This window comes from Phocoena phocoena, chromosome 3 (genome assembly GCF_963924675.1).
Source record: "Phocoena phocoena chromosome 3, mPhoPho1.1, whole genome shotgun sequence".
Taxonomy (NCBI): Eukaryota; Metazoa; Chordata; class Mammalia; order Artiodactyla; family Phocoenidae; genus Phocoena; species Phocoena phocoena.
Window position 1 is genome coordinate 128,322,336 of NC_089221.1, and position 27,004 is coordinate 128,349,339.

General features: G+C 47.9%; 1 pseudogene; it reads right to left on the reverse strand.

Annotated features, from left to right (window-relative positions):
• Positions 1-353: 353 nt before the first annotated feature.
• LOC136120299 (uncharacterized protein NKAPD1 pseudogene) lies at positions 354-4,542 on the reverse strand (annotated as a pseudogene).
• Positions 4,543-27,004: the final 22,462 nt, after the last annotated feature.

The window sequence follows — 27,004 nt, forward strand, 5'->3', positions numbered from 1 at the left end:
TACAAATCATGGTGCCCAGCCCCACCCCCCAGACCAATTCCATCAAACTCCCTGGGAGTGGGCCCGGGGCATCAGTTTTTCCCAGCAGTGTCAGCCACATCATAGGCATTTAAAGAATTACATCTGATTCTGAATCCCCTGCCTGGACCTCAGTTTCCCTGTCTCATTGAAGCAGGTGTTGAATTCTGATCTTCGACATCTAACTCTAGTATTCTAAAGCTCTAACATTCTTGACATAGGATGTTGTAGGCTTCAAGAGAAAGACCTGGCAAATTATCACTGTCCACTCTCCTACTTGCCTGAGGAAAGCTGGACTGGTGACCGCTTCCTCCTTCCCTCCTAGGTTTTCCTTCCTAGGGCAATCTGTCCATGTTCACCATGGGGTAGAGAGTATAAATGAGGGGCTTGAGCAGCGATGAAAATTCTAACCAGATGACAAGTTTCAGGGTGTCCATGGATTCTGGAAGCACAGAGAGTATTATTTTCGTTTCTAAGAGACTGAACCCCTCTGATTCCTTCTGGGGCAGGCTAAAGGCTCTGGTTAATTCAGTGAAAATCATAGACGCGAATCATGAAAGAAAGCGCATCACGGATGCATGTGCAGGACTGGCTGACAAACATCCTGGCTGGCACGGGACTGAGGGGCTTCCGGGGATGCAGGACTTTCAGGGAAATGGGAACCGTCCGTCACCCTAACAGAGGGAACTGCTACATCACTGGCCCACATGAGTCGCATACCCAGAGTAGGTGCGGAGTGAGTGTGGCCCACCATGGAGGACCAGTCTGGAGAAAAGATTCAGCTCATAGGGACAGTTGGCTGATGGACTGGTTACAATGAGATAGCATGTTCAATGAACATGAGACACAAGCTGTCATTTCCAGGGCTGGGGTCCCTTCTGTCATACTTCCCGGGGAGAGTCACATATAGCAGGATGGGAGTGGGTATGGAGCGGAGACCCTGGAGTCTGGTTCGTGGACCTGTGGACAGGAAGGGCTCCAGAGACCTGGCTGTCCATGGGACCTGATGCCTTTAAGGAGGATGAAGTCATCAGGGGATGAGGCCACCTGGCTCCGTGAGGGCTGCAGCCTGCAGCCAAGAGGAAGAAGCAGAAGGTGGAAGGCAGGTGGGCTGAGGGAGCCGAGCTGGGGATGTCAGCTGTGTGGCTGACAGACGGGACCCAGCAGGAGTGGGAACCGCCAGCCCTGGTGTTGCCTGGGGTGCCCGGGAATGTAATCAAACACTCAGCAGACCTGCTGGCCATGGGCATCTGGGCACCACCAGGCCCTCCAGCTCATCCTGACCCCCAGCTGGCAGTTCTGACAGGCTCCTGCCAGGAGAAGCGTCCGGCCTGGTTGGTGAGGCTAGTAAGAATGAGCTCATCCGCCCAATCCAGCCCTCAGTCAGCCTGCCTCAGTCTGGTGCTGGTAGGTGGGGTGTCGCTGAGAGCTCCTAGAGCCTGGCTGGCTGGTTCAACGTCTTTGGTTAGGTCACCGCAACAGGAAGACGGGAGATGGGGGGCCACCCTGAGGACGTGAAATGGAACCTCTGATGTAATCCCCACCTTTACCTGCCCCTAGACGGGGGGCTCTGATGTGGCCCTGGCCCCACTGAGAACCAGTATCCCTCCCATGTCCCCTTCTCCACAACCGCGAACCACTTTTCCAGCATCATCTCCCATTTCTCCCTCTTGTATAGTAACAACAACAGTAACAATTGTGGTGAATATATGAATAACTGATATTTGTTCTAATTTATTATGTACTAGGCTAAGTACGCATCGTCTCATTTGATCCTCAGAGATCCTCCCAGTAAGGTACTACTATTATCATTCTCATTTTGCAGAGGAAGGAACTGAGATTCAGAGTTTAAAGGGACTTGTCCAAGGTCGTCATACCTTTAAATGGCAGAGCCCGGATTTGAACTAAGTTTATCTAGATCTAAAACCTGTGCTCTTAACCTCTGCCCTCTGTTATGCTCCAATCCAATCACAGGATTTGGATCCATGGCCATGCTGCCTATATCTAGATAGGCCCCCCGCTCTTGATTCAGTGCTCTGCTGTCTCTGTCTTACAAATCCCAATAACTTAAAAAAAATTTTTTTTTATTTCATGACTAAGCATTTTATTGGAAATCTGTTCTGTAAAGAGAACAAACTTAATAGCTTAGAACTGCAAAATATTACCACCTCGTGGAATGTTGTCATAGTTACAGTCTGTTGCTAGTGTCGTACACTGTCATGCTACCATGACGTATTTCTGTATTACACACAGGGAAAGTAAGGCCAGGGAGGTTGACTTACCTGCTCCAGACCTCATAACCAATGAATGGCAGAACCAAGACCGAAAGTCTGAGCTTTCAAGCTTTTTACTCCACCCATGAAGTGACGACCAAAAAAAAAACAATGTCACTTGACCTGCCTCAATGAAAAAAATTCACTTGTTTTCTGCCAGCCTTCTTCCAGTGATATTTGGTTTCTTAAGAATTAACATAGTAGGGATCACAGTATATAGCAAAGGGAAGTAACAAGGTCTCTGCTTGGTGCTTTAATCCAAAGGCAGACTAGGAAGAAATGGATATGTCCCCGAGAAGCCTGTTTCATTTTGGAACTGATTCAACCTAGTTTCAGGAAAAATCTAAAGTTCATTCACAGATTAAGAAATGAACAAGGAAGACAACGTTTAAATAGCTGTTGCTGCCCTGAATCCTGTTCAGAGCATCATTAGCACAGCTAATGCCTAATTCTTCCTCATTTGGTTGAGGACTTAACCTAAGACAACTGAGGAAATAATTCTGAACACAAGTCCATTTAGGCAATGAACAATGGAACTAGAAAACCTTTTACGATCCAATTACCATGTTGAGAGATATACTGAGTGTAGCCACAGACCCTGTCCAGCAGGGAAATTTGACAAAAACTCCTAGTCTCTTCCAATAACAGCTGTCTATGGATGTTATCATGAATAGAAAATGTTCTTATGCTCATTTCCTCATTAAGTAAACTGGACCACACCTGTGGGGTCGAAATACAGAAAGATCAAAGCACCAAGGCTAAAGACAAAAGAAGTCAAGTTGTGGCACCTACTATGGAAACAGACAAGAGCAACGGCTGTTCCCTTATCATACCATTGTGTACAGCACTAGTTCCAAACCATCTCTTGACCCCAGCCCTTGCCTTCCCCAAATTCAACATTCCAGTTGCTACACCCAGGTCATTATTGGATTCAGCTTTCTGGGTCCTTTAATTGACTGCATATGCAGTCCACTAAATGTGATTAAGTACAAAAATAATAATAATAATAATAATGTCTTCAAGAAACCTTCGTAACAAAATAACAGATTCCCTATTAACAATTAGAGGATCAAGTTTAACAGGCCAAAATAGAACACAAGGGGCTTCCCTGGTGGCACAGTGGTTGAGAGTCCGCCTGCCGATGCAGGGGACACGGGTTCGTGCCCCGGTCCGGGAAGATCCCACATGCCGCAGAGCGGCTGGGCCCGTGAGCCATGGCCGCTGAGCCCGCGCATCCGGAGCCTGTGCTCCGCAACAGGAGAGGCCACAACAGTGAGAGGCCCGCGTACCGCAAAAAAAAAAAAAAAAAAAAAAAAAAAAAGACAAGAAGTCTGTCAGAATGTATATAGATGGCACAGGACAGCTCTGACCTCAGGCCCCCTGTGCTGAGCGATAGAGTCACTGGCCAATCCCCAAGGTGTAAGAGCTGTAAATATCCAGAGTCACGCAGGAAACAAGAATGTTTCTTTCTCATTAAGTCGTCCTCTGAACTCTCTGCAGACCTTCCATCTGTAGCCACTTTCCAATTTGTGTGTTTGTTTGTCATTGTTATCCGTAGGGATGTGGACTTTTTTAATCTCTCTTTTTCCTTTTGGTTTTCTTTGTGTCTCTTTCCTCAGAACTGCCCGATGCAGAATCATCTGACTTGGACGTGCCACTTTCTGCCTTTAAGAATAAAGCAGATTTCTTGAGAGACTTTTTCCTGGATTTTTTTCTTGCGCTTGTGTGGCTGTTTCCTTTTCCTGGTACTAAAAGCCCCAGTTTCTTCTGAGAACTGGCTTGAGGAATCTACTGTTATATCTGTGGCTTCCTTTTTGCTTTTCTTCTGTTTTTTGTGTGACATTTTTTTCTGCCTTTTTTGCGGGGGGGGGATTTCTTTGACTTCTTGTGTTTGTGAGATTCATGGGTAGATGATTTTTACCTGGGGAGATGTTTTTTTCCCATTGGTAATATCTTGCTGATCACTACTGTTTCAAATTCTTCAGGGTGTAACACCTTATATCCACTGTGACCCCATCTGTCTGGCATGTTAGCTTCATAATCATGTAACTTCTTGTTCCGGGATTTAGGCTTAAGAAAATCATCATCCAGTGCCCCAGAAGTTTCATTCTTTGGCCTCCAATAGTCTCTTTTGACTTTCTTCATCAAAACCATCACTACACATCCGGCTTGAACTGCTGGGTAACATTTTCCTTTTGGTCCCCCGGTACGCATCTTCCATCTGTTTCTCCAGTTCTCTTATTTTCCACATATCTGATTCCTCCTGAGTCTTATTGTGAGCATCTATGTGCTGGATGACGTTCCTCAGGACCGTCCCCAAGGGAACTCAGGACATTCTTCAATCCCTCGATCTGTGCGCCGCAGCCTTGCCCCCAATAACTTTTTTTTTTTTTTTTTTTTGCAGTATGCGGGCCTCTCACTGTTGTGGCCTCTTCCGTTGCGGAGCACAGGCTCCGGACGCGCAGGCTCAGCGGCCATGGCTCACGGGCCCAGCCGCTCCGCGGCATGTGAGATCTTCCCGGACCGGGGCATGAACCCGTGTCCCCTGCATCGGCAGGCGGACTCTCAATCACTGTGCCACCAGGGAAGCCCCCCAGTAACTTTTGAATGAGGTTCACCCAAGGTCGTTTCGCACTGGGCCAAGCAGATGAGGTAGCAGGTTCTGCAGATCAGCCAACCTCAGCCCATCACCCTCCATTGGCTCATGCTGTGTGTCTACCTGGATTGCCATCCCGCCCGCACCTACCAGATCCATCACAAGGTTACCCAATCCAGGAGCGTCTCTTGGCCTCCCTCTCCACACCTCCCCATGAACTGCTGGGGCTTCTGTGCTCTTTGTGGAGCACAGATTGCTGTGTTCCGGTCTGACAGTGAGGTCAGGGCAGGATACCACTGTGTGGTCCTCCTCCCCCTTGCTGTACTTGTCAGGGGAGTGGGGCACAGGGGGCGGTTTGAACTTGATGTTAGACAGTTGGATTCAAACCCAGCTCTGCCATCTTGCAGCTGTGTGACATTGGACAAGTTACTTAACCTCTCTGGGAAGTAGTTTCCTCATCTGCCAAATGGAGGTGGCAATGGAGGGTGGCCGAATGGGGTTCTTATCTTGCAGGGGTTGTCAGGATTAAATAAGGTAATGAATCAGTAAAACTAAGCAGTGTGCCTGAGGCGAAAAATGGTAGTGTTCTGGATCAGTTTGGTGTCTAATTCATCTATGAATTTCCGGTAGGTCTTCATATAGTGCTAATGAACTGTGGTAGGTGCAGAGGAAGAATAGATGTGAAATTGTTTTGCGAGTGCCAGAATGCCACACGTGTAGAGAGTAGGACATGATTACGGATGCAGAAACTGAGGCCTGGAGAGATTTCCTGGCCTGCTCAGGGCCCTCTCTTCCTCGCTTGCTCGGGTGCTCAGGTCCTGCTGGGTCACCTCCAGGTCAGCAAGGCAGAGACCCTCAGGGGCAGGAGTCTGCTCTCTGCTGCCTGAATTCCGGAGGTAGCTCTGGCAGCCCCACCGGCCCCATCTCCCTCGGCAGCCACATTCCAGACATTCTGCCCAGGCGAGGAAGAGGCCAGCCCGAGGGAGGAAATCCGGAACCACTAGACAGGGGGTGGCAAGGAGAGAGGTCTCCTGGGGACCAGGCTTGCTGGCGCTCTGGATCCCTCAGCACAGCAGGTGCTCCTCACAGGCCAGACCTCAGGCCACCCAAGGCTCCTTTGGGGGTGCTGGGGGAGCTGCTCATGAGGAAAAAGTCTAGCAGCACAGCGGTTTTCTAACTTAAGACTCTGTAGGCCTCATGGAGGGACAGAGCGTTGAGGGTGTTAAAATGTGCATGTTCCAGGTCCCACTGCCCCCATTATGGAGGGGCCCAGCATTCTGCATTTTTAAATGAGCTTCCAAGAGGGTGCAAAATCAGGTTTGGGAGCCTCTGAGTCCATCCACTGTATAGATGAGAGATGAAGAAGAGGCAGTCAGGAGAGGGAGGAGAATGGCCCAAGGTTACCTAGCAACCAGGCTGTCCAAAGGGGAGCCACTGCCACTGATGGAAACAGGAGGGCCTCAGAGGCCAGATGCACAAGAGCAGGGAAACCCAGAAAGGAAGAGGAGCTGAGAACAGGGTGGCTCAAGGGAAAGTTAGAAAGATGGATAATGATTCCCCGTCTTTCCCCACCGCCATCCCTGTACCCCTGTCCCTCACAGAGGCTGCTAACGATCCCAGCTCAGTGGTACACCGAGCCCCATCGGCTCACACGCTGCCTGTGGACAACCACGCCCACCCCCCATCTCCTCTCTCCTCATGCGTTGCCTCCTCATGTCACCGTGTACAAGAGAGTAAGACATCCTGAGCTCAAGTCCCAACTCAGTCACTACCATGCTGTGTGGTCTTAGGCAAATTCCTGACCTTCTCTGACTCTTAGCTTACTCATTTGTACAATGATGGGACTAGACCAGCTTTGCTCAAAGTGCAGTGCATGGATCAGCTCCACAGAAGCACAGAAACTTTGCTAAAATGCAGATTCTCAGACTTCCAACCAGATAAAATGGGTAAAGTGTTGCATTTACACAAATAATACATGGTATATTTTCCTTCTAAAATAATAAAACGTTACATTTAAGGCTAAAGCCCTCTTTGCTGCCACCACCAATACCTTCTCCAAAGGCAAACAGTATAATCATTTACATGTGTAACGTTTCGAGATACTTACATTGACACATAAATATACCAGTAGGGGAACTTCCCTGGTGGTGCAGTGGTTAAGAATCCACCCGCCAATGCAGGGGACACAGGTTCGAGCCCTGGTCCGGGAAGATCCCACATGCCGCACAGCAACTAAGCCTGTGTGCCACAACTACTGAGCCTGCGCTCTAGAGCCCGCGAGCCACAACTACTGAACCTGCATGCCACTACTACTGAAGCCCACATGCCTAGAGCCCATGCTCCGCAGCAAGAGAAGCCACCGCAATGAGAAAACAGCGTACCACAACAAAGAGTAGCCCCTGCTCGCTACAACTAGAGAAAGCCCATGTGCAGCAACAAAGACCCAACGCAGCCAAAATTAATTAATTAATTAAAAAAAAAAATATATATATATATATATACATACCAGTAGGAAATATATAGCATTTGGGTATTTTGCTTGTTTCAAGGGGGTGGGAATGGGGGTTGTTAAAGCAGTATGTTGTGTGTCCTTCTGCAACTTTTTTAGTCAGTGGTGTGTATTGGGGTCTTTTCGTGCAGTACACATAGCTCCACCTCACGCTTGGAGCTCATTCTGGGGCTCACTCAAGTTTGAGAACCTCTGAGCTAGATGAATTCTGACATCACATCTTATGAGTCTAATTTTAGCATAAGGTAGGGGCAGGGAGAGCAGGATATTTCCAGCAATGAGGGAAGGTCCAGCCTAATTAGAGTGTCCTTGGCACTTGGAGCTGGACTTCATTGCTCAGATATCCCGTATCAAGAGTGTGGTACCCTGGGATCCAGCTAAGGTCCCCTACTTCCCTTCGCTTGCCATCAGGGCCACTCCCTCCCTCCCTTGCCAGCCCCTGGTCATCCTGATGTCATCTGTGCAGGCAGGGCTGACTCAGGCTCTCCCTGCCACCTGGAAGGCAGCTCCCCATGGCTCTTGATGGAGGCTAACTGGTTTGACTTGGTGAAGCAGCCCAGGGTTTCCCAATACGTCCTCGCTGGGGACCTTCTAGCACATGCCATCTGGCTCTGTGGGGGACCCAGGAGCTGTCTGGGTCTAGAGTAGTAATGTTTTCCTCACTGTCCTCAAGATTCTGTCACAGCTGTGGGACCATGAAGAAGCCCTTATCCTTCTCAGGGCTTCCCTCTCCCCATCTGTCCATAAGGTTGTACTCATTAATCTCTATGCCTGGCAAGAGCATCTAGCAAGAAAAATTATGCAAGATTTGTTGAATGAATAATAGTTGAAAAGCCCCTTCCAACTCCCAAGGGGTGCAGATTCCAGCCAACCAGTGTGAACAAAATGCATAGCGTGTACATAGCCCTAGACTGAGAACTGAGGGGGATGGAACTCTGAAAGAGACATTGTCCTTACCCTCAAGTTGCAGACAGCCCAGCTGGGGGTCCAGTCATCGAGTCAATCAGTATTTCCCTGGAGTCTAGCATGGGGAGGAATGGAGCCAGGTGGGGGCAGTCATGGAAGGACAAGGGGTCGGCTCACAAGTGATCAGGGAAGAGTGTGGGTTAGGAGACAGGCAAATGGAAATTGTGGTCACACAGACTAAGGGTCCAGCAAAGAGGTCAGAGGAGAAAGCATTCAGAGGGAAAATGAGGTATGTGGAGAGTGAAAGCAGGAGATAGGGAGAGTGTGACACATGACAGACTTGATAAATATTTGCAATAAACAGATTGTTATAGATACCAAATTGCGTTAAATGGATAAATATAAATATATGAGTATATTAAATAGATGACAGAAATAAGCAGATGAAAGTAAGTTAGTCATGCATGGTTGGATGGACACGTGGATTGGTGGACACATGGATGGATGGGTGGATGGATGGATGGATGATGGACAAATGGATGAGCAAGCAGAGAGACAGACAGATAATCTTAGTCTAGGCTCGCTGGATGTAGGGTCCAATGTCCAAGTTTGGATTTGGGCCCTTCTGCTTACTGACTCTTATTGGCCATGTGACCATGAGAGTTTTGTGCTGAAAACAGGGATTATCAGTCCAACCTGTCACCTTCCCCACGAAATTATAAGAATTGCTCAAATAATAGATGAGAGGGAGAACTGCATAAAGCTGCATGTAAGTGTCAGAGGACGGTGGTTATAAGCAAATCTAAAGGACTTCTCGGTCCTAGATACACATAGAGGACAATGTAGAACTGGCACATTAAGAGACTGGTGGAGGAATAGATGTAGGAGCTGGAATGTATATTACACAGCTGTAGGACCTACTCTATCAAGTATCTGTGGAGCAAACTAAGGGCCTGATGTTTGGGGACTGCTTGAGGTCAGTGTCTGGCTTTACTCACTTTGTCTCACCATCCAAAGCATGCCACTCCTCCCGAAGAGAGCACCTTCTGCTGTGACGCTCAACTCTGCTTCCCTCTTCAGAATCACCTGGATTACTCAGCCTCAGGGTCAGTATCCAGAACCCACCAATATCAGAATCACTTGGATGCCCACTGACAAGTACAGATTCTGGGGTCCCACTTCCATCCTCTCCATCAGTGTCCTTTGATGTGCCCGGTGAGGATACCGGCTTGGTGCCTTGCACACCATGATTCTTCAATAAATATCTGTTCATTTTGCAGCTGTTGGTGTTTGCCCAGGTTCACTGGTTGATATTGAGGATTGAGACTTGAACCCAGCTCTCCTGCTGCCTATTCCAGCACCCCTGCCAGTGCCTCCTGCAAGGAAGTGGCCCAAATGACCTCTCCCATGGCCCTAGGCTCTGAGATCGCAGACTCCTCAGCAGCTCTGAGACACAAGCCTCTCCAACGGCCCAAGGATTTTGAAGTAAGCCCTCCGGCTTTCACCTGGCTGCTGCTGGGATCCTTGAAAACCCAGGGATAAGGGAGGCCTAATGGAGGTAAGAGGTTCTTGCTTCTCCTCCCATCTGCCTGCTGCCCGGATGGGGGCCACGCTAATGTGCTGCTCAAGTCCCAGGCAAGGAGCCACGAGGGCATCGCAGGGGAGGTAGAGCTGCTAATTACCCACAGAAATCCCAAGTTGTTGAGAGCAGTTGTTCTCAGCCCTTGCTGCTCCCTGGAATCACCTGTGGAACTTTACAAAATATTGTTATGTGGGTCCACCCCAGAGATTCTGAATGTCTGCAAGCCTGGGCGTCGGACTGTTAAGTCTCAGTAGGTGACGCCAATGTGGAGCCAAGGCTGGGAAGCAATGCCTAGAGGTGTCCCTTACCCAGGGACTTGCTGTGTTTTCCAGCTGGAGTGCAAAGCATCGAATCCCCATTTCCAAGATGGAGTAAGTGAGACTCAGAAACGTCAGGCAACATGCCCCAGAGCACATAGTGTGTTCCTTAAGAGCCACAGAAATCAACCTTGCCTAACTTACGCAGAAGGGGGAGTTAATGCACAGTTATGAGCGACACAAAATGAGAGTGTAGGGTTCACAGTTAGACCTCCCAAAAGACAGGAGCCAGGAGTGGATGGGCAACCCACTCAGGCCGTCACCACCAGGAGGATGCCCCTCCTCTCCATGAGCTGGTCTTCTCAAGATCCAGATTGCTGCCGGTGGGTTGGGCTGGCTGAGCTTGGGTCCCTTGCAGGGCTGGGATGAGGGCGAGGCTGATCCTGCACTTGTGTGATCCTGAGAGTGAGTGCCTCCTTAAATTTTGCACCCTGGGGGCCTTAGACACCTGACTCCCCTCACCCTTGTGCTGGTCCTACACCTTGGCCCAGGGAGGAGGGTACCTCCTCTCCTGAGTGACAGCCCACTAAGACTGCATCAGATAGCCCCTGGATGCCTCCCCAAGGGATAAATGTGGCACTGTTACCAAAAGGAGAGGAATGGACGCTGAGTGGGTGAAAATACAGGTGCCCACTCCCAGGTTTAAGAGCAGAGCAATTAAAAATATGACTCTGGGGCTTCCCTGGTGGCGCAGTGGTTGAGAGTCCGCCTGCCGATGCAGGGGACTCGGGTTCGTGCCCCGGTCTGGGAAGATCCCACATGCCGCGGAGCGGCTGGGCCCGTGAGCCATGGCCACTGAGCCTGCGCGTCCGGAGCCTGTGCTCCGCAACGGGGGAGGCCACAGCAGTGAGAGGCCCGCGTACCGCAAAAAAAAAAAAAAAAAGACTCTGGAGTTGGATGAATCTGGATTTAAACCCAGGGTCTCCCCTTAATATCTCCCTGACCTCGGACAAATCAGCCTACTTCTCTGACTGAGCCTCAGTGCAAAAGGATGCTAATAATGGTACCATCTGTTGACCTCTGTCTTCTGGCTCTTCATTCCATGCTCTTGCCCCTATGTTTGTTCTCAGCTTTTCCAGTGGGGGCACGTAACTGCAAAGGAGAGAGGGCTTGGGCGCCTGAGGGCATGGGAGCAGAATCTGAAATCACTCACAGCAAGCACGTCTTTCCTTTGAGACACGCATCACCCAGACTGCCAGGAAGTCCACTTTGGGCACATACCCCAGGGAAGTGAGTGCTTATGTCCACAAAGAGACACACACAGGGACGGTCATAGCGATGTCATTCCTAGAATCCAGAAACTGGAAACAAGCCAAATGTCCAGTAACAGTAAAATCAGTAAACTAAGCCATAGTACATGAGCACAAAAAAATAGCAGACCACTGCTACACGTAGTAACGTGGATGAATCTCAGACAACACACTGAGATAGGCAAGGCAGACCGCAAGCAGCATATGCTATATGACTCCGTGTACATGAAGTTCAGGAACAGGCAAAACGAATTCACTGAGCTGTACTTATTAAGATAAGTGAACTTTATTGTATGTAATGCCAATTTTTAAAAAATGTTTTAATTTAGAAAAAAGAAACAACATGTAATTTTTGCAATCTATCCAAATACGTTTGCACTTTAACAGTGATTTCCTCCAGAATGTTTCAGGAAAATGGACTCTTCAGGAGTATAGGCCTTGTTTATCCAGTGGACTTCAGTCCCCTCTCCTTGGAGGCACACTCCCAGGTTAAGAAGCTTTCCCCCTCACTCCAGTTTGAATGATCTCCATAAACATCCAAAGCTGAGAGTCACAAACTAATGGTTCCTGAGCCACAGTCACCCCTCCTCACATTCTTTTTAACCGACTCTAGGCTTTTTTCATTTTTATCAATGAGTTGTTTTAAATCCAGGCTTCTCTTGAAATTTTGGTTGATCTGAAAAATGGGCATGTTGGCAGCAGATGCCGTAGATTTTAAGTATGTGAGTTCCCCTAGTCCCTCCCGGCTTGCCTCACTCATCCCCTAGGTCTCCCTGGCCTCTGCTAGCATTTGAGTGTGTGCCCTGCTAGCTCACCTTGGATTTGAACCGCCACTGCTCTCCTATCCAACTCCTTCCCTGGCTTCTAGGTCCCTCCTCCAGAAAGCCCCCCAGATAGGCCACCTAACACTGTCCTCTCCCTTCTAGGTCAAGGGCAAGTAAACTATGGCCCATGGGCCAGTGCAGCCCATTGCACTGCCCGCAAGCTAAGAATGGGTGTTAGATTTGTAAATAATTGAAAAAAATCAAATCAAGCATAATATTTTGTGATACATGAAAATTAAAAGAAATTCAAATCTCAGTGTCCATACCTAGTTTTATGGGAACACAGCCGTGCTCACTCATTTAGGTACCGTCTATGGCTGCTCTCATGATACAATGGCAGAGTTGAGGAGTTACATCAGAGCCGGTATGGCCCACAGAGCCTAAAATATCAATATTTACTGTCCAGCTCTTTGCAGAAAAAGTGTGCCAGCCTGTGCTCTAGGTGCCCCCAGTCCACGGGATTGTTGCTGTATCACCTTTACAGCCTGTGCTGTTTGGATAATGAGGTAATTTGCCCTGTCTGTACTCTTTAATGAGACAGTGTCATATGCCACCTTTGTACCACTCCTTCCACAGTCTTACCTCCGGTGGGGCAGATAGTTCTCTGCCTTAGGGCTTGGGAGAGGAGGAACAGCCTGAACCCCCAGAAATGGATTTGAGAAGATTCTGGGGAGGACATCCAAGCTAAGACACCAAAGGAGACAAAGACCTGGATACCTACTTCCTCTTTTAACTGCCCATGCTTACAGGAACCCTAGAACCCTAAGTCTCTAGGCCTGACAGGAACTTCGGAGAGCCTTCCATCCATCCATCCATCTATCCATCCACTCACCCAACACTGTTAGCTCCCCTGTATGTTTAGTACTGTGCTAGGTTAGACTGGAAACTAAAACTTGGTCCCTGCCCCCAAGGAACATAGAGCTTAGTGGGTGAGACAGATGTCTAGAGACAAGACTGTACTTCAGTGTGAAAATCATTATAGAGAGATGTGAGCACACAGCTGAAAGAGATGCTAACTCTAATTCTTTAATTTTGCAATTGAAGAAAAGGAGGTTAACCAGAGAGGCTAGGAAACTTGCCCAAGGTCCCACTACAAGTTAGTGATGGACGTGGAACTAGAATCCTTTCCCAACTCCCACTTCTTTGCACTTTGCTCTCCCATTCCTTCCTCCTGTCCTTCACTTAACACGTATTGTGGAGCCCCTACCAGATGCCAATCACTGCTCTAGGTGCTGGGCCTGCAGTAAGTGAGAGAGACAGACACGTTTCCTGCCTGCTGGAGCTTCCACTGCGGGAGAAGACAGAATTAACACATCAGCAAATCAATCAATTGGATGATGGGAGCTAACTGTGAGCTCTCAAGAAAATAAAGCAGAGGAAGGGCCAGAGTGGCTGGGTATCACGCCAGTGGGGTGGCCGGCAAAGGCCGCTCTGAACAGATGACCCCTGAGGGGACCCAGAGTGATGAGAAGCCAGCCACACAAGGTCAGAGAGGAGCATTCCAGGCGGAAGGAAAAGCGGCAGCCAGGCCTTGTTCTGTGCTTCCTCCAAGACAACTCCTTCCTCCACTCGGAACAGGAGAGCCGTACGCTGGAAGGTAGCTTGAGACTATTTATTGCTTGGGGTTTTGCTCTGGTTTTTGCTTGTTTGGTGCCATTTGCTGTGCTAGCTGGAAGCGCCAGGAGAGGAGGTGGCGGTGGGGCCGGGGGAGGGGGGGTGCCGTGAATTGATAGGGGAAGGTAGTTGGGAGGAAATTCTGATGGAGATGTGAAAAGCGAGAGGGTTTCTCTCTGCGTACGCAACTGACAGTAGATGAGACCCTGCAAGATGCTAGTCGGTTCCCAAAAGGTAACAAAACCTCTGTCGCAGCCCCGTCATTGCGGCACTTAATTCTTTAAAGGATTATCCCTGAGACTGGGTGAGGGCAGGGAGCTCAACCTGGGAGTTCTGGCAGCCACACAACCTCCTCTGAGGCAGCAGGGAGACCTGGGGACCCCAATTGCCTCAGCAACAACTGGGTCGGGAGCCAGGGAGCCAGGGTTGTAGTCCTATCTCTGCCCCAAGGGACCGTGTGAACTTGGGTGGGTAGCCCGCCCTCCCTGGGCCTCAGGTGTCTCATCTATGCAATTAACGAGGACGTGGTAAGAAGCATAGTTTCAAACTATGCTTCAAGGAGCCCTCCAGTCCCAGAGAGAGGTTTTTAGGGCTGCCTTGGGGGCAGGGGCAGCAGGAGATAGGACGGATAGAAGTGAGCCCTCACTCTTTTCAACCAGAACCACCTACTTGAACCTGTTTCACACTCTGGGTTTCTTCATGAGGAAGTATGTGTAGTAATAATGAAAAGAAACACTGAACCCTCGCTCCCACGATGTTGGTTGATTACGTGTGCTAATGTGTGCGAGATGCTTACTGCAGTTACCCTGCATGGTACTTGTATCATGAGCATGTATATTTTATAGATGAGGAAACAGGCTCTGAGCTGTTAAGTACCCCGTCTAGGATCTGAGCTAGGCGGCAAAGGCTCGTGGTCAGGCCCCTTTTAACTGGCCCCCATTCAGAGTACAGGTGTTTTGTATTAAAGTAATAGGCTCTTGAGTTGAGGACTCAGCTACTTACTAACAGGCCTTGAGTACCCTGAGGGTTATTGAAAGAGATAACGCACATGAGATACTTCACATGGAACTTGGCTTATGGTAGAGGCTCGAAATAATCGTTAGCTACTATCATGGGTATTCGTGTTTTAATTTCCTGTGAAGACTGATTCCACTTCTAAAACGTGTTTGGAAAGGACTGGAGTAAATGATCCCTAAAGATCTTCCGGCCCTGGCAGTCTCCTTCTCAAAGAGAGGGATGCAGCTGTGGGTGAGTACGCTGCTGCCTGGGGGGTTGGGGGAGGTGCTAGCTGGTAAAGAGGCTTTCCTTAGTTTTTACAAAATGAGAAAAAGAAGGATAAGCCAGTGAGATTTTCAAAAAATTTACTTTATTTCATTTAAAGGACTGTACTTGAATCAGAGATGAAAACCTATCTAAGAACAAAAATGCCTGGTGATTGTCGAGCCCTGGCTGTGTCCTGGACATTTTACACAGATGTTTTTGCTTAATCCTCACAAGCCCCCTCATATAATTGAGAAAACTGAGGCTCAGTACAGTCAACTAATTTCTCTGCGGTCCCACAGCTGAAAAGGGGCAGAGCTGAGACACACTGAGGCCCTTGGGACACGGAGCTCTGCCCTCTTAACCAATATGCCATCTGTCCTAGAGCTGACTTTTATGTTTAATGGCTTTATTGAGATGCAATTTACATTGCCATAAAATTCACCCATTTAAAGTGTACAAATCGATGGCTTTTGGTTTATTTACAGCGATCGCCCTAATATAATTTTAGAACCTTTTCATCACCCCCACCCCCAAATTGCATACCCATTAGTAGTCACTCCCCAATCCCCATGCCTCACCTCCAGCCCCTGCCAAGCTCTAATCTATTTTCTGCCTCTATAGATTTGCCTAATCTGGACATTTCAAATAAATGGAATCATATGTGTTCTTTTGTTCCTGGCTTCTTTCACTGAGCATAATGGTTTTGAGGTTCATTCATGTGGTAGCATGTATTAGTACTTCATTCCTTTCTGTGGCTAAATAAAATTCCATTGTATGGGTGTACCCCACTTTGTTTATCCCTTCACCAGTTGATGGACATTTGGGCTTTTTCTACTTTTTTAGGAATTAGGAATAATGCCTCTATGCACATATGTATATGGGGTGGGGTTTTCTTTTTTGACATATGTTTTCATTTCTCTTGGGTAGAATGGCTGGGTCATATGGTAACTCTATCCTTAGCGTTTTGCAGAACTGCCGAACTGTTTCCCAAAGTGGCCATTTTGCATTCCCACCAGCGGTGTATAAAGTTTCCAGTTTCTCTACATCCTTGCCAACACTTGCTATTATAGCCAACCTAGTAGGTGTGAATGGTATGGCACTGGAGTTTTGATTTGCATTTCCCTAATGACTAAGGATGTTGAGCACCTTTTCATATGCTTATTGACCGTTTGTGTATCTTTTTTGGAGAAAAGCCTATTCAGATCCTTTACCCATTTTAGAATTAGATTGTTTGTCTTTATGTTGTTGAGTTATAAGAGTTCTTTATATATTCTGGATAAAAGTCCCTTATCGGATATACAATTTACAAATATTTTTCTCCCATTTTGTGAGTTGTCCTTTCACTTGTTTGATGGTGTCATTTAAAACACAAAAGTTTTAAATTTTGATCTCCAATTTATCAGTTTTTTCTTTTATTGCTTATGCTTTAGGTGTTATATCTAGTAAATCATTGCCTAATCCGGAGTTGCAAAGATTCACACCTGTATATTCTAAGAGTTTATAGCCCTTTAATTTAGGTCTGTGGTTCATGTTGAGCTGTTTCATATATGATGATATATAAGGGGCCAAATTCATTCTTTTGCATTGTGTATCCAATTATACCAGCACCGTTTGCTGAAAAGACTATTATGTCCATATTGTCTCAGTGTCCTCATCAAAATCAGTTGACCATAAACGTAAGGGTTTATCTCTGGGCTCTCAGTTTTCTTCCATTGACCTATATGCCTGTCCTCCTGCCAGTACCATACAGTCTTGATTACTGTGGTTTTGTAGTAAGTTTTGAAATGGAGGAGTATGAGTCCTTCAACTTTGTTCTTCTTTTTCAAGATTGTTTTGGCTTTTCTGAGTCCCTGGCATTTCCATATAAATTCTGGAATTAGCTTGTCAAATTCTACCCAAAAAAGATCTCAGTTTTAGAAGTGTTCTTTCTTTTATGAAATAAGGTGATAGAAGACAATAATTTTTAAAGACCTTATTTAGCCAAAAAAAAAAAAAGTAATCCTGTATTGGGCCCGCAGAATTGTGGGGAATTTTATCAATCTGTGAGATCCGAAAGTGACTTGGAAAGTTCTGGAGAGTGGGTTAGATTTAGAGGTAAGGCAGAGAGTGTGCACTCCTGGGGAGGAAGACGGAAGACAGCAAGGGCATCAAGTGGGGCCTTGGTGTAACAGGTACGTCTTAGAGTGTCTGAAGGGCTGAGAGGTGGGATCTGGAAGACTCTGTTTGCAGGAAAGGCCCAAAAGACTCCTGAAAAAAGTCACCCTCCACCAGGGGAACCAGATCTTGGCCCCAAGAAGGCACCAGCGTCAAGATGAGGGAAAGCAGTGATGTGGGGGTACTGCCCAATGTCTGATGTTCAGAAGTAGCTAATATTGACTGAGTACTTACCCTGAACTAAGCATTTTAGATGCATCTCATTTAATGCTCACCACAATCTTGTCAGTTTATGTCACATTGCTTAATTGCCTAACACAGCACTGTCCAATAGAAACACCATGTGAAGGCTTCCTGGGTGGCACGGTGGTTAAGAATCCACCTGCCAATGCAGGGGACACGGGTTCGAGCCCTGGTCCGGGAAGATCCCACATGCCACGGAGCAACTAAGCCCGTGCGCCACAGCTACTGAGCCTGCGCTCTAGAGCCCGCAAGTCACAACTACTGAGCCTGTGTGCCACAACTACTGAGCCTGCATGCCACAACTACTGAGCCTGCGTGCCACAACTACTGAGCCTGTGCACCTAGAGCCCGTGCTCCGCAACCAGAGAAGCCACTGCAATGAGAAGCCGGCGCACCGCATCGAAGAGTAGCCCCCCACTCATCGCAAGTAGAGAAAGTCCACGTGCACCAACGAAGACCCAAGGCAGCCCAAAAGTAAATAAATAGATAAATAAAATTTGTTTTTTAAAAAAGAGAAATACCATGTGAGCTGCATACGTGATGTAAAATTTCCAGGAGCCACATTAAAAAGGTAAAAAGAAGCAGATGAAATTCATTTTGGTAATATACTTTTATTTAACTCAATATATCACAAATGTTATCCTCTCCAGCATTAATCAACATTTAAACATTTACTAGTGGGATATCTTTCCATTCTTTTTTTCCTTACTAACACTTTAAAATCCAATGTGTTCTTATAGATGTCCAGCACATCTTGATTCAAATGCTAAATTTTCATCAGCAATGTTTGAGCTGTGTTTAGATTTCACAAAATTTACATTTGAAAAAGTAGCTTCACATTCCTGAGTTATATCAAACATACTTAAAAGTGAACCAAGTATGTGCTTTTAAGTTTAAATTAATAAAAAGTAAATAAAATTAAAAATTCAGTTCCTTAATCTTAGTAACCAGATTTCAAGTGCTCTATGGCCATGGATGTTTAGTGGCTATTGTGTTGGACACACAGGCCAATACTCCTGTCACACTGTCATGAGGGCAGTGACAGAGTCAGCTTGTTGACCACTGCATCACTTGCATTGAGTGGACACACAGTAGGCATTCAATGAACATTTATTGAAGAATGTATGCGTGGATGCATCGACAAGCAAATTGAGCTAATGGACAAATGAAATAAGTAGTAAACAGACAACTAAACTAGGCCACATGCCTACAGCTAGTAAGTGGCAAGAAGAGAATTCAAAGCCAGGTCTGACTCATTCCAAAATCTATTGGCTGCAAAGAACATATGTGGGTATAGGAAAAAAAGACGGGAGCCTGGCCATCGAGCCAAGGACCATCAGGGTGTCCGCAATGCCCTGCCAGCTCTCTGTAGGATCCCCCTACCCTCCCTGACCTGCTGTGCCACCTTCCCCCTGGCCAAGTTCCAGGGATGCTCCAGGAGCCCTGAGGATGAAAGGCTGTAAGAGCAGGTGACGCCATGGACGTGATGACAGCCGGCCGCACGAAGCACAAGAGCAAAATCCTGGACACAGGAAATGGGCACCAGCTGCACAGACTGAGCCCTCATTTGTCTTGAAATCTGCAAACTGACCTCATATCTGGTCACAAGTCCTGGGGCTGGCCCAAAACAGGAATGAGAAGCCAAGAGAAGACTTTAGTTTCAGTCACAGGACTTCAGAGCTGGAAAGAGTTGGAGGGATCACCTCAACCAAAACATTCATCTGGTAGATCAGGAAACTGAGGCCTAAGAAAGGCAAGGCCCCACGGACGGTTACACAATGGTCTCTTTAAAAGGAAAGGTCACATCTTAGTTTTTCTATTGCTGCGGATAACACTACTTCTTTTTTCTAAAACGCTACCAGGTTCGGGTTCTCTTCCAGCCCCTGCCAATCATTCTGCTACCCTCATAATGCTGGACCCCAGTGTCCTTAAGGGAGTAGCCACATTGCCGGGCATTTCAGCTGGTTCTGCCGTGAGCTTTTGCTGACCGTTCTCTCTGCCTGAAATACCTTTCCTCCCTTGCTCTTTTCTACTCCACCCCTCACAGTCTCAGCCTGGCTAGCTAGCTAGTTACCCTTCAAGGCCAGTGTCAAATATCACTGTTTCAATGAAGTTTCCCCCTATGCCATTGAACTTGTGCATCTTTTCTCTCATGAGGCTCTCCATGGTAGCTATTGGACAATGGAGAAAACCAGGGGGCTTCAGGGAACCATGGGAGGGGCCCCATGGCTGAGACCCAAGGTTGAGGGGAGATTGTGGAAATGAAGATTGGAAAGAAAGGTTGGGACCAGATGGGAGAATGGGGCGGGTTGTAAACAGTTGAGAAGTGAGGAAATGGAGGCCCTGATGTGTCTGCGTGGAGTGGAAGCCAGGAGATCTGATCCTATAACAGGGACATTTCTCTGGGGATCTCATTTGATCCCATTTTCACAGGGAGAGGGAAAACAACATCATTGAAGACACGATCCCTGGCTCCCAGAGCTTCTAATCCAATCAAGGAGAATCATTCATTCAACAAGTGCTCACTGAGAATTTTACCTTGTCCCAGGCACTGTCATAGACACTGAGGATACAAGCAGGTCTGCGTGTGTGCGTGTGTGTGTGTGTGTTTGCAGAGGGGAAAGGGTAGGCATATTCTCTAATTCTTTCAATGTGCTAAGCACTGCTCTATATGTTAGGGATACAGCTGTGCAGAGGACAAGTGTGTTCCTGCCTCAGGAAGTTCCTGCTCTGGTGAGAGAAGACAGACATTCAGTAAGTCAAGACAAGTTTGGCAGGTGCAGTGCATTTTGTGAAAGGAGAGTAAGAAGCTCTAGGGGAACATGCAGCAGGGGAGCCTGTCTCAATCCGGTGCCTCCATGACAAGATGACATTTCATCCACTCCTCAAAGATGAAATACAAAGAATTCCAAGAGGAAAGGTGAAACGCAAAGTGCAGGTGCCTTGGGAGCACAGCAGGAGGGCACTAGACGTTGACAGGGTTGAAAGGAAGGCCTCTTAGAGGAAGTGACATCTACCGTCACCTGCATAGATGTATGATCATAGATGGGAATAGATCCGAAGAACAAGGAGAACCTGTAACAGAGGGTCTGAACTTTCCTGAGGAAGGTTACTTGATCTAAAACCTGAAACCTAAGTGGAAGTTAACTGGTAAGAAGTGGAAGACAACGAGTGGTCTCAGCAAAGGAATGAACGTGTGCAAAGGCCCTGGGGTGGGGAGTATGATTCTCTGAGAACCACTTTCCTCTCCGAGCCCTTTGATGAGGCTCTGCAGTTTCAAACCATCTGTTAGAGCAGAGAGCTGGTGCTGGAAAACGTCCCGTGTGCTTGCCGTTCTCTGTCAGTGGGGCGTTCAGGGCACTGAGAGGCATCTCCTTGGGGCCTAATCCTGAACTAAGAGCTTCTGAAGGAACTTTAAAGATCATTGAATTTAGCATCATCAACCCTTCCCCCTTCCCTGAAAGAGAATTGAGACTCAGAGGAAGCAAGGGACTTATCAAGGTCACAGATGGTCATGCTAATCAGTCAGCACGAGGTAGAGACAATTATTGGTTTCATGTGACAAAGAAGGAACCTGAGGCTCGTGGAGGGGATATTGACTGGGGTCACCCAGCTAGAAATCCCCAGCGTAGCTGACCCCAGAGCCTCTACTCCTATCCAGTGGAACTCTTAGGCAGAACTTGGCCAGAACCCAGGTTCTCTGACGTTCAGCTTCATGCTTCTTGCTTTTAGAATAGATATTCAGCCTGGTGTACCCCTTCTGGGAGGCCTCCACATCCCTGAACCAGGAGCGACCAACTTCAGGTCCACCCTTAATAGTGTGGAGCGACAAGCAATAGTCCAAATGCAAGGCCCCATGGCTCCAGCCCACCTGCCTTCCCTTCTTACCTGTTCCCTCCGAACAAGGAAGATGCTTACACCTCCCAGCCCCGGGTCCACCCACACCACCCTAACTCCTGCCCAGCAAACAGCACCAACGTGGCCCCTGCTTAGATCTCCCTAGGGCTGCACTGCCAGCCCTTGGAGGAAAGCACCTGGCAGAGGCCTGATGCAGAGGGAACTGGGCGGGGAGCGGGGGGATCACAGGCTTGGGGAGAGCCATCCCCTTGGCTCCACAGACGCTTGGCCCCAGGCGAAGAATGCCACTGGACGAGGGGCAGGGCGGGGCCCTGTAGCTCCAGCGTGCGGGGTATCCTAACTGCAGATGATCCCGGGGTTACTGCTAGGTCCCCCTCCCTGCCCCATTAGCCGGCTTTCCAGCAGGACTGATTGGTACCCATGCCTTGTACTCCCTGCGAGCACACAGCCCACACCCTTACCTCCTCCTGGGCCCTTACCTAATAATGACCCCCAACCCCCGCCAAGATCACCCCATCCCCACCTTGGGTTGTGCCCTGACTTGAGCAAACCACAGGCCTGTGTACTGTGCTAAGGCAGGATGAGTCAGGGGCAGAAGTCAAGGTGCTGAGAGCCCTGGGAAGCGGCAGGCGAGAGGAAGCTCTGCGGCCCGAGAGGAGTGAATCAGGCAGGAGTGGCTCGGATCCTGGTTTCCAGCCTCTACTCAGCAAATACCTGTAGCAGCCAGGGAGGTGGGGGGATGGAGAACCAGGCACCCCTGGTCGTGGGTCAGGCAGCATTGAAGAAGTCTCTTTTTCCAGGAAAACGTGTAGATGTCATCTCTCGAGTTGCTGATTCTGCAGTATGCTTACGGGGGAATGAGAAGGCTCTGTGTGTGTGTGTTCACGTGTGCACATGGGTGCATGTGTCTGCGTGTGGTAGGTACGTGCGTGTCTCTGGGCACACCTGTCTATGCACCCATCTATGTGTTTGTGTCTCTGTGGGTGTGCAGTGTCTACGTCTGTGTGTGAATGTGTAGGTCACTCTGCACCTGTGCCGGTGTGTCTCTGTTGTGTGGATCTACATGTCTGTCTCTCCCTCCGTAACCTGTCATAGTGCAGCAAGCAGGAGACCCCAAGCTTGGCTCCTGCCATATGATCCCGCAACCGGTAATCTCAACCACCGCGTTTGACTGTTAGCCCCTTGAGGACAGGCGCCACTTCCTATTTTTCTCACTGTTGTGAGAACATAATAGATACTCAGTACCATTTGTTGAATTAATATCTCAGAGAGGCTCCCGCCTGGCCCAGCTCCCTGAGAAGCTCCAGAAATCCCAAAGAGGGGGATGCGAGAAGGACTTCAGCCAGGTTGATCCCATTCCTAGCTCAGGACACGTGTCAGCTGACTTCTCCAACCCTCAGACTTTCGTCCAGTGTCCCCTTCTGCCCTGGTCAAAAGTCATGAAACAAAGCTCTGAGCTCTGCTATAACCTTGCTGTGTGACCTTGAGTAAGTCTCTTTCCCTCTCTGGACCTCAGTTTCCCTGTTAAAAGAGCAAGTTGGACTTACGGACATCAGAGGCCACATCCAGTCTCAGCATGGTGTGGTGTTTGTGTGTTTGTTTGTTGGCAGTGCCGTGCCGCCTGCAGTGGAAGCACAGAGTCTTAACCACTGGACGGCCAGGGAAGTCCAGCATGGTGTGGTTTTTACCTTCAAGCCCTTTGCTCAGTGGCCCCTGTCCATCCTGACATTAGATTGATTTAATTGCCTCTCTCAGATCCTTCTCCCACTTCTTGTACAACTTCCTCTGATCCCAGCTCAGGCTGTGAACAGAGGTCCCAGCCAAGTCCTGTTCTTTTGAGTCTTCATGCTGTTGCTGTGTTCTCTACTGTGAGTGCCCGTTGGTAATCCCCAGGCATTATAATTAAGATCCCCTTTGCTAGAAGCCCACTGGTTGACATTTATAGGCTTGGGAAGGGAACATTTTGGGAAAATGGTGATGAAAAATGCAGTCCTCTACCACCTTGGCCTCTGGGCCTCTGGGGGTGGAAGCATTCTGTGAGTTGATTTTTCCAGGGAGAGTTGGGGTGGGAGGCGCGAGGGGAAAGGTATTGCTGATTAACATGCTACAACCTTCATTTAAGTATTTCAGATGGGGACCTTCCCTAGATGTACAGTATTACTGCTTCCCTGTCTTCCCAAACAAGAGGCTAGGCGTGACTTCATCTTTACTTGATGACTCAGGGCCATTATAAAACATTAATGATTGAATTGAGTGTTAATGCTGGAATGTCTTCGAGGGCTGGGCAGGTATGTTAGGCTATTTGCCCCTACAATGCAAGAGCCAGGCTTTTCTTTTTTATTTTTTTTAATTTGTTTTTGGCTGCGTTGGGTCATCGTTGCTGTGTGTGGGCTTTCTCTAGTTGCGGTGAGCAGGGGCTACTCTTCACTGCAGTGCACGGGTTTCTCATTCTGGTGGCTTCTCTTGTTGCAGAGCATGGGCTCTAAGTGCACAGGCTCAGTAGTTGCAGCACATGGGCTCAGTAGTTGCGGTGCATGGGCTTCAGTAGTTGTGGTGCATGGGCTGAGTAGTTGAGGCTTGTGGGCTCTACAGCGCAGGCTCAGTAGTTGTGGCACACAGGCTTAGTTGCTCTGCGGCATATGGGATCTTCCCAGACCAGGGCTCGAACCTGTGTCCCCTGCATTGGCAGGTGGATTCTTAACCACTGCACCACCAGGGAAGTCCCCAGGCTTTTCTTTTTCATATTTTTTCTTTGTTCATTGCAGAAGTATCAGCTGACACTTATTTTAGGGGCCCTTCTTGCTCTATTTACAACAGTGAATCTGTTTGATAACTGCACATCTACGTTGTGTAGAAAATGAGAACATACATTGTCTAAGCAAGGGGCTCTCCTAAGAGTGAAATACATGGTAGAATTCATTGTGGCTACTCAGAAGCCTTTTTTTTCTAGCACGTATTAGCCATATGAGCCTAAAAAGATATTTCTACAGTTCTGATCTATAAAATGGGATGAATAATAGTATCTGCCTTGTAAGGTTACTGCAACTAAATGTAAAGTTATATGCAATAAAAGCACTTTATACACTGCCTGGCAATAGTAGCTACTCAATAAGGGTTATTTGTTTTATTCTTAACTAGTATTCCTGTCTGAGTTTTGGGTCAGTGACATTGCTGGGTAGCTGCTTGAGTTCTGCATGACTAAGATGACTCGTTCCTACGCTTTAGGCTGCAAGTAACAGAAAATCCAACTAACAGTATCCTAAACAAATAGGTGTTTGTTTTTATTACAAGAAAAACACAGGTAGAGAGCTCTTGGCATTAGTTCAGTGGCTCAATTATGTTAGGACTTGTGTCATTGCAGTTCTTTTGGCCTCTGCCTCATGGTCATGATGTGGCTGCTGCAATTCCAGCCATCACATCCTCTTTGAAGGTAGGAAGAGGGAGATAGAGTGATGCTGGCTATGTCTATTTTCCCTGTGTTTCCTTTCCCAGCAGATTTCTCCTTGTTTCATGGTCTAGAACTGGGTCATGTGACCACTGTCAGTACAAGGGATTCTGAAAAACATGAAACAGGGGTGTCATGATTAGCTTAGACCAAACATCACCTCTCTCCTGGGACTTACCGCACCATCTCTCCCTGTTCCCATCCTCTATCCAGGGTTCTGTTAGTGAAGAAGAGGGAAAAATAGATACTGGGTCAGCAGCTAATATTGTTTATCCCAGTAACTATCACCATTCTTTTTTTGGTCTCAGTTAGGAAATTTTGATTGAAAATGACAGAAACCAAAATTAGACTGGCTTAAGCAAAAATCAAGAAATGGATAAATAGAAAAATTAATAGAAAGAAAGAAGGAAGGGAAATAATAAAAGAAATTAATTGACTCATTTTCCTGAGAAGCCCAGGAATAGTTTGGCTTTAGGTAAGTCTGGGGCCAAATGTGCAAACAGCATTAGCAGAAGACTGCCCTTCTCCACTTTCTGTCTGTTTTTTTTTCTTTTCTTTTGTATTTGCTTAATAATCAGGTAGATTCTCCTCACCTGATGGTGCCTGGGAGCTCCTAGCTCTCATTCACCCCACCTCTGGTCTAGCAGAAAAGAGAGTGAGTCATTTCTCCCTGTCACTACAACCAGAAGTTCCAGGGTGAAAGTTGGTTGGCTGTGATTGGGTCAGAGGCCCATCCCCAAGCCAATCATGGTTGACCATAGGGAATTCAGGGCTCTGATTGGCAAGGCCATGTCTCAGCCCCAACCCTGGAGCAAAAGTTGGGTCATCTGCCCCAAAACCACTGGTTAAAATTGAAGGTTAGAGTGGACTGGACCCTTCATGAAAATCAGTTGTGGAACCGGAGGAAGGGGGGATGAATGCAGAGCAGGCCTAAAGCTTTGCAGTTTTACCATAGACCTATGAATTACGAAATGCAGGGAGGGCTTCCCTGGTGGCGCAGTGGTTGAGAGTCTGCCTGCCGATGTAGGGGACACAGGTTCGTGCCCCGGTCTGGGAAGATCCCACATGCCGCGGAGCGGCTGGGCCCGTGAGCCGTGGCCACTGAGCCTGTGCGTCTGGAGCCTGTGCTCCCCAACGAGAGAGGCCACAACAGTGAGAGGCCCGTGTACAGCAAAAAAAAAGGAGATGCAGGGATTCTGGTCCCATTTTGCAGTGGGCATAACTATCTGAGAGAGCCATTTAGCTCACAGGTGATTAGGATGAATCCCAGTGTATCTGGCTTCCTGGTGTTTCCACTACACCACATCCTGAGCTGACTGACAACTGGTCAACCCAGGGATTGTCGAGAGCCATGAGACAATCTAGCCAGAGGGACCATCAAGAGAGACCATTGGTTACATATTGTCCTTATAAAGCTCTTTTATCTCCATTTTCTTTTTAGAGCTTCACACTATCCTGTGAGGAGGGCAGGACCAGAAATAGGTCCATTCTAGAGAAAAGGAGGAAGCTGAGGAGTGATATAGTAACCGCTGTGATTTCTCCAGCACTTACTTTATGCCCGGCCCTACATTATCTTGTCCATTTCTCATCAATACTGTGAAGCTAAAGAACTATTAGCACCACCATTTTTCAGACAGGTAGCTCAGGGTCAAAAGAGTTAAACAACTTGCCCAGGGTCACAGAGCTAATAAGAAGTGAAGCTGGGGCTTGAGGCAGGGGTCTGTTTACAAAACTGGGCCGTAAACAAAGGAGCCTCCATCCAAACCGGGTTCTTAGTAAGAACACACCTGTCTACTGCAATCTGAGGATTGGAGGGGTAGACATTTGGGGTGCCTGGAGCAACGTGGTAGAAGCAGGGATAAGTGTCGAGAAGGCAGCTCCAAGAAGCATCAACAAAGAGTCAGGCCCTTTTTCCTGCTTTCATGACACCTGGAATCATGCCCCCTCTGCTTTCCTTCTGCCTGCCTCCCACCCCAACATGACCTATTCATGACACCTTCAGCCCCAAAGACTGTCACCAAACTCCAGAAATCAGCCCAGTGGCTTGGGAGTCTGGGAACCTGCATTTGAGTCCATCCCTCACTCTCTAGGTGAACCTAAGAAAAGTCCCCTCTCTGGGCCTCAGTTTCCCCATCTGCGAAAGGAGTTAGTT